At 35.1% G+C, this 7,432-nt stretch overlaps 1 long non-coding RNA gene across 1 annotated transcript in view; it reads left to right on the top strand.

Annotated features, from left to right (window-relative positions):
* Positions 1-260: 260 nt before the first annotated feature.
* The window catches only part of LOC149187465 (uncharacterized), a 46,898-nt gene continuing 39,726 nt past the window's right edge, over positions 261-7,432 (top strand). Inside the window, exons 1-2 of the long non-coding RNA XR_016256200.1 lie at positions 261-729; positions 826-879. This is a non-coding gene — a long non-coding RNA (uncharacterized LOC149187465). The remainder of the gene's footprint in view (positions 730-825; positions 880-7,432) is intronic.

The raw sequence follows: 7,432 nt of genomic DNA, 5'->3' as shown, positions 1-7,432 counted from the left end.
TTTTATTAGTCCTCTGCCCGCATCCTTTGTTCAGGCTATTTTAGTTTTTAAAAGATAATAACTACTCCTTCGCCTCGACCCTGTCATTCGGTAATTCTCATACCAACTCTGTTATTCAGTAATTTTTCTACTTGTGAGATATCTGTTACCCAAATTTTTGCTAAAAGATTTAAATGATTCTGGAAGATGTTAACTGTAAACATTGTTGTTTCTCGTCACAGTTACTGAGGCTCTAGCAAATTGCAAGGGTTTACTGTTATTTCGTTCAACCCCGAGGGCATTTCAATTCATAGAGATGGTTATTCTAAGTAAAGCTAATTTGCCTTTAATTTCATTGGAAATTCTATTTATTGGTTTTGGCCTAGCTAATGATTTGAAATAAACTCTGATTTGCAACAGGTTCGCTGTTGAGGAGAAGATGAGAAAACAGATGCTTTTGTTTCAACCTCAGAGGCACATAATTTCTTCCATGGATTTGTTTTTTTGGGGGTGTATGTATCATTTATATATCATGAAACGGCGGCAGAGCCTGTCTTTTTTAATCTTTGTTTGCAGAAAATTTGATCATGAGTACGGTCAGCCTGAATCATGTAGATACACCAGGTTGAAGCGTTTAATTTTTTTGGTAATTGCTTTGCTAATTGGGTTTGACCTAGTAATGAATTGAAATAGGTAAAAAGATGATTCGACATGGAGGAAGAAGATGACGGAGGAAGCTTCGGAGCTCGGGTTTGTGTGGGGTTTATTTGAGCTGTGAAATTTTCCGTCTCATAAATTGCATATCCATCTCACAGGTGGTGTTTCTGTCTTATAAATGATTTGCAGGAGGGAGGATGAAGAACGCTTATTTTGGTCTCTTGGAAGAAACAGAGGACTGAGGTCTTTTCTCACTTGTTTTGTCAGTGAAATTATCGAGGAGTGTATTGATGATATGATCATGGTGGTCTTTTCTTATAAGTTTTGTGTGAAGGTGGCGCAGGTACCCGCATTTCAATGAATGGTGGTTCTTGCAGCTCTTCGCTTCATTTTTCCGTACTATTAGGTAAACCGCTAATCCTGTGGAAGATGGTGAACCCCCTTAAAAGAGTGTTGTTAATGGGAAATAATTATATGAAATCATTTTCACTGAATTTCACAATATATTATTGTAAACATGATTATAGAAGCAAGGTTGTGTAGTCGTGGGTTGGTGACTTCATGTTCGAGTATGAACTTTCACTTTGCATTTCACAGTGTATGGGTTATTTTATGTTTTTTGACTTTTTAATTAAATTTGTGTCGCTCGAGAGGTTTTTCATTTTGTTGTAGGATGTACGGTATAACCTTAAGATGGATGGGTGGAGGGAAATCCATAGGAGTGGGGGAATGTAATAGATGATTTCGCTTGGTGGATTAACTAGTATGCGGAGATGTAAGAGTTATTTCATGATTATACGTTAAACTTTTTTATTTATTGTTTTATTCATATGCTAAATTTTTTGATTTATTATTTCAGCTTCTGAAGTACATCTTTTTTACAATTATTTCAAACCAATTCAATTCATTGGTCATTTTAGGTAAAGTTCATTTTCTAATTTTTATTTTTATATTAAGTTTTGGTTCATTCATTTTATTTGAGTTAATAATTTGAAATGATTTCTAATTGCAACAGGTGTTTCATTCTTGAGAAATAGGTTTCGTTTCAAACTAAAAGCACTTTGATTTCTTTCATAGGTTGGTTTGTTTTGATTTTCTTTCAATTTTTGTTTGGGAGTGATTGCAGAGATGAGATGGAACGTTGGAGGAGAGAAGACTAATAATAAACTAGTTTGAATCAGGTAGATACACATTCTTTCATATTCTTTGTGAAAATATTATCTTACACAAAACAATGAACCTAGTGTGTTATATGGTTATTCTACTTATTGTCAATTTTTTATAAACTAGTCGTTAAAGATAGTATTTAGAATTTTGTTGATCCAAATTTTAGCAAACTAATTAGATAACACTAGAAGTATGTTTTACCCTAGAAGTCATAGATGATTCTAGATGATTATGTTGATAAGCTATTGAGTACATTGCATTTCATTTTGTTCCTTCATTTATAAAGGATTTTTTCCATAGAGATCTCTCCTCAATAGCCATGATCCCTTTGGACAACTTATATTTCTTTCTCGAGCCACACAAGATAACTTTTGTTCTTGCTTATCTCTATGTGTGAATATTTGGGATTGATATACATTGTTAATAGGGACATACTGTTCCTTCTCAACCCATGTTGTCTCCATTCCATACTCATGAAACAATTGTTACCACTATGTGGTCAATCAACCCTTCACTATGTGTGAACTTAGATCATGTGGTGGACATCTCTAATAGAATGGGTAGATGTCATTCAAAGTCCCCAAAGATATCAATGCTACAAATTTGTCTTTGCACCAGTGTGTTGGGGACATAGATGCACCATTTATTTTTTGCACAATCAAGGATCCTAATCAAATACAAATGTTGTGTTTTTAATTTAATAAGTAGCTTTTGTCTCCTTCTGGGACAATCGAGTGGTTGGCACAATGGGATGTTAAGTCATAAATTCCTTGTATATTTGGCTTACGGGCTATTGGATATACTCTTGGTGTTATAGTGGTAGCCACTAAGTTTCATCTTGGCCTTGACGAGTTAACAATTCACCATGGTAAAAAATGATAAGTAGCTTTAGTCAATGATTATAATGTTGAAATGGATTTGGTTTTTACTTTGGGGGCTATTGTATCACTTGATTTTAAATTTATTGGCAAATGACTGCGCCAAATATTAAATGTCTATATTCCTAGGAGAATCTTTCTATTATAATTTATTTTTCAGAGGAGGAGTTTCTTTTATTAATAATATGTTGTGGGGGAGATTTTAGAGTCTTTACCATTTATTTCTGTAGCCTTTATTGAGTCCTAGGAGTTATAGAGGTGAACTTTGAACTTTAGATATAAGAAACGCTACACAAATTTAGTTTTTTCCCTCATAATTTGATTTATGGACACCAAAGGTAGAAACGTCACAAAAAATCATTTTTATCTCATATTTTGTTTTTTGTACTTCTATAGTAAAGCCTATGTGAATTTCACATTTTTCTATATATTTTGATTTGTATGTTAATAGTAAAACCTTGTGTGAATTTGGAAACCATATTAGGACATTTTCACAATGACCTAGGCATAACATCTATATTCCAACCATACTCACACCCATTTGTAAGATGAATAGAGAAAATGCTACATTTGAGTCCAACACCTTATCACCAGTAGACAATTCCAAGAATCAAATCCCTCTAAATTAAGTCCACAAATATAACCCAAGCCTTGCATATTCTACATAGTGATCAACCCTAATCATATAGAGGTGGAGGTGGAGGTTTCTTCCAAGTAGAAGAGACTTGAAATTTATAGCTTCCATTACAAAAGCTAATTTGAAATCATGGCATGGGTGTTGCCTAGAATCTTGTGAATACAGTAGTTCCCCTCCTAGCATCAACAATAACCTCAACAATAGTCTCGTTACAAATCTTGGGAGAGGTGTTATTTAGAATCTTATGATAATCAAAACATTCAATATTACCCCTAGAATCCACAATATCAATGATAGCCTCATTGTCCAATGCATTGAAATCCTAAGGATGCTTTATTAGATTGTTTTTGAAGAGAATCCTCGAGACAATCTCAAGTATGACTCCCTCCATCCATGGCTTTGTAGTTTGTCTATGAAGGAAGTTGATTTGTGATATTTAATAAATCATTTTTTCTTTGGATCACACAATCAATTATCTTGAGTCTAGCTTCATCTTCATAGTGTAGCTTTTCTAAACTCAATTAAATATACTTTTCCTACTTTGGCTTGATGATTTTTGAGGTTTTTCCATTATTAAATAATGTCAAACTTAGTACATCATTTAAGTTGTCTTGGGACTCAAAAGGTTCTTAGTCTTTTCACATGGAAGAAAATATTCCTTCTCACTAAGTAGATGGTATTTGCTTAAAGGAGCCAAAAAAATGATGCTATTATATATAGTTCCTCCAAAGTAGTCACAATTATTATTGTTGGATGTCGTATAATCAAACAATTTATTAACAACACACTCAAATGAAGCTTTTGATTATTGGATACCACAAGAATCTAGTTACCAAACTAAATTTTTCCAAACAAAAGATTTTGAATATATTTGTTCCCTCACAAATTTCCATACAAAATTGTCTAGTACTGAATCCCATCGACCTTTTTCTAGTTGTCGAATCATTCGTCTTGCTTCCTCATAGAATTCTCTTTAAAATGTGAGAAAAAACAAATTGAAATGGGTGTAAGGTTGTTTTCCTATTGCTTGAAGTTTAACCCATTTGGACCATTTTTCCTTTCTTGAATTTTATCTATGCTTACTATTTGGATTAAGTTGTTGTAATCCCAAGTTGGATTTTCCTCCAACTTCCATGAATCTATCTCTCCCTACTCATTTTCGCAACATAATTATTTATATTTTGCGAAGGGAAATCAATTGTGTTGTAGAAAACGGTATATCCACTATTCTCACTAGAGATAATGGCCTAGGGAATTGAATGAATCAATCTCCTTGCCCTCACTCTTTTACTTTTATACACTAGTCTAAACATGCTAAACATCCTCACATTAAAGGAGTTAGATAAATGCACCATTTTCTTTCTTTTACAATGGCATATGCAAAACATTTGAAGCATGAAACTGAATCCACTTAAACAATCACAACTCCAAAAATCTAGATTCTTCATTTTTTTTTTTTTTCGCGCTATCGTTTCCTTTTCTGATTATTAGCCTTGGACTCTATGTTTATTCAATCTAGCCCTCAAACCATTTTCCTCCTTTGCAATGTGATAAGTAATTTGGCCATTAAACTACTTATTCCTTTTTTTGTTACTCCACAACCACCTCACATCGATCTCAAGCTAGTTCATTATTTTAGTGGTTCCTTATCTAGGATAAACCCACTATCTGTGACTTGGATTCACTCTTCTTCAGGTAAGATCCCTTCTTCCTCCATTTTTTCTTCATTAATGATAGATGTCTCCCCCTTACATCCCTCCCCTTCTTTCCTTCCTAGTTCCTTTACCATTTCTTTTCAAAAATGGGTTCCTCTTGTCTCCTAGCAAGTCCTTTTCCATTGGAAAACCCTTTGTTATATTTTCAAGTCTCTACGTATTAGGCCTTGCATTTGTATTGGATTCTCTGAGGAAGGACTTCCTGTTTGTTGTCATTTGGGGACCATGACAATGCCCACTACCTCCCCTCGGTGCACCAAATTTCTAATGGCTTTCCTCTTTTTTATTTGGCATCGTCATTTTTGTGCTTGTGTCCATCTATATTGATGGACTCTCTTTTTCTTTGTCATGATTTTTTAGACAATGCTATTCAATTTTCACTACAATCCCTCACTTTTCCTTGCCCCTATGAGTTCTCCTTGTTGCCCCTTCATTTGCACTCTTCACACCTTTTTGACTTTTAGGTGGAACCCCTCACTACAACCTTTTTCTTTGTTCTTTTTTTTTCTTATCTTGCACACCTCTTTTAGGAAATTGAGTAGGTTGGTGGCCTCCTTTCTATAGGTGAGATTACATTCTCACTATAATAGCACATAACATTGTATAACTTTATTATGCCACATTACCTCCATTTATCCTCTGTTTCACCTTTCTCTCTTGTTGGCACTTTTATTTTTCTTATTTCCTTTAGCAAGTTGAGTAATGGAGTAGCTTCACATTCTTTTTCGATCGCTCTGACAAAAATTTCACACTCCCTTTAGGGATATGTTGTGAAATTTCCTTGAAATGCAACTACTGGGATTAATTCTTCTAACGGATAAATTATGTAGTTTATTTTCTTATAGAAAAATAATGAATTAATCACATTACAATTCTTCACAAATAAAATGTTGCAGAAATAAATTGGAAACTGAGAGAATGCAAGCGTACACAATAAAAATTTGACACAGTTATTTTTGGATGAATGTCCCCGAAAAACCAATGAGGGAAAACTGGTGCAACAAATTAGGGTTTTATTATTATTATGTAGTAGTGAAATTATGAGTACAATCTATGGATGCTCAAACAGGCAATCCAATTTGAGAGAAATTCTGGCAAAATCAACTTAGGGAAATTTACCCTCCTCCACAAGCAATCTCGACTCAGTTTGGCCACTCAAACTGGCTAACTCAGACCCCTCTACATAGATTTTGTGCAAGCCTTACACAATTCTCATGCTTTGCCCAAATCTGCCATGAATCTACTTCGACTGACTGCTCCTACTTTGGAAAGAATTTTCCATCCCTCGGGAAAACAATTCCAACCTCTGGCAATTGAATCCTCCTCCTGCTCAGCCAAATCGAACTGCCTTCTTGAGGACACTGTGCAACCTCCTGGAGAAATAACTCGACCTCCTCTCTTGACTCTCTGGAACGTGGAAACTTTCTCTGGAATCACTGTCTCTGCCCTTCTGTGTCCCTTTTTGCTCAAACTATCTTCCTCTGCTCGACCTCTGAAGCTGGATAGCTCAATTTGCGAAGGAACTCGCACCACTGGCTTCTCACTCGTGTGTCTCGCTCCAAGACCATCAAAATCCTCTTATAATCTCTCGTTGGCTCATTAACGACCATGATTGAGTCCTCATCAATGGCTAAGATCATCTCTGAATTGATCCATGTGAGTTTCTAGAGAAATCTCACCTTACTCAATTAATTGTTGTTAATTAATCATTTTTTTTCTCTAAGTTAGACTTAGGAAAAATTTAATTACTGATTAGTTAACTTAATAAGACATTTCTAGGTGTTTTTCTTTTGAAACTTTTTATGGATTTTGTGAGCTCTTGTGTTACTAAGCCTTTCTGACCAAAGTTGAGACTAGAACACCTGTCCGATGCTACAAAAATTGACACTCTATCTCACAACATCATTCTCCCATACACAGTGTTTGATGTCTGACAACTATGAAACTACCACTTCCCCCCAACTACTGTGCAAATTTGATTTAGTTGCCACTCTGAGTTGAATCACCTTGCATTTGTGTTGTTGCTGCTGACACGCACTGTACCACTGTACTATTGCAAATTTGGCACTGCACTACAACTGATCTCATGTGTTGCTGCTGCTACTGCAACTATTGAGACCTATCCCTGCTACTAAAAAGGGTTCTCCACTATACCCATCTGTTCTTTGAAATATACGAACTTAGCTCTCCCTAGAGATTTTGTGAGTATATTTGCAACCTGCTCTTTTGTGGGAACATGTTGTAGCTAGATTGCTCCATGCTACACACAATCTCTGATGAAGTGATATCGAATGTCTATGTGTTTCGACCTATCATGAAACACTGAATTTTCAGAGAGTCTGATTCAACTCTGATTGTCACAGATAGATATTGGTAGCCTCCATGTTCTACTTGAACAA

Source organism: Pinus tabuliformis, chromosome 3_1 (assembly GCF_031772625.1).
Source record: "Pinus tabuliformis cultivar Carrire ecotype Pingquan chromosome 3_1, CPIR1, whole genome shotgun sequence".
Classification (NCBI taxonomy): domain Eukaryota; kingdom Viridiplantae; phylum Streptophyta; class Pinopsida; order Pinales; family Pinaceae; genus Pinus; species Pinus tabuliformis.
This window is presented reverse-complemented; position numbering and strand designations above follow the sequence as displayed.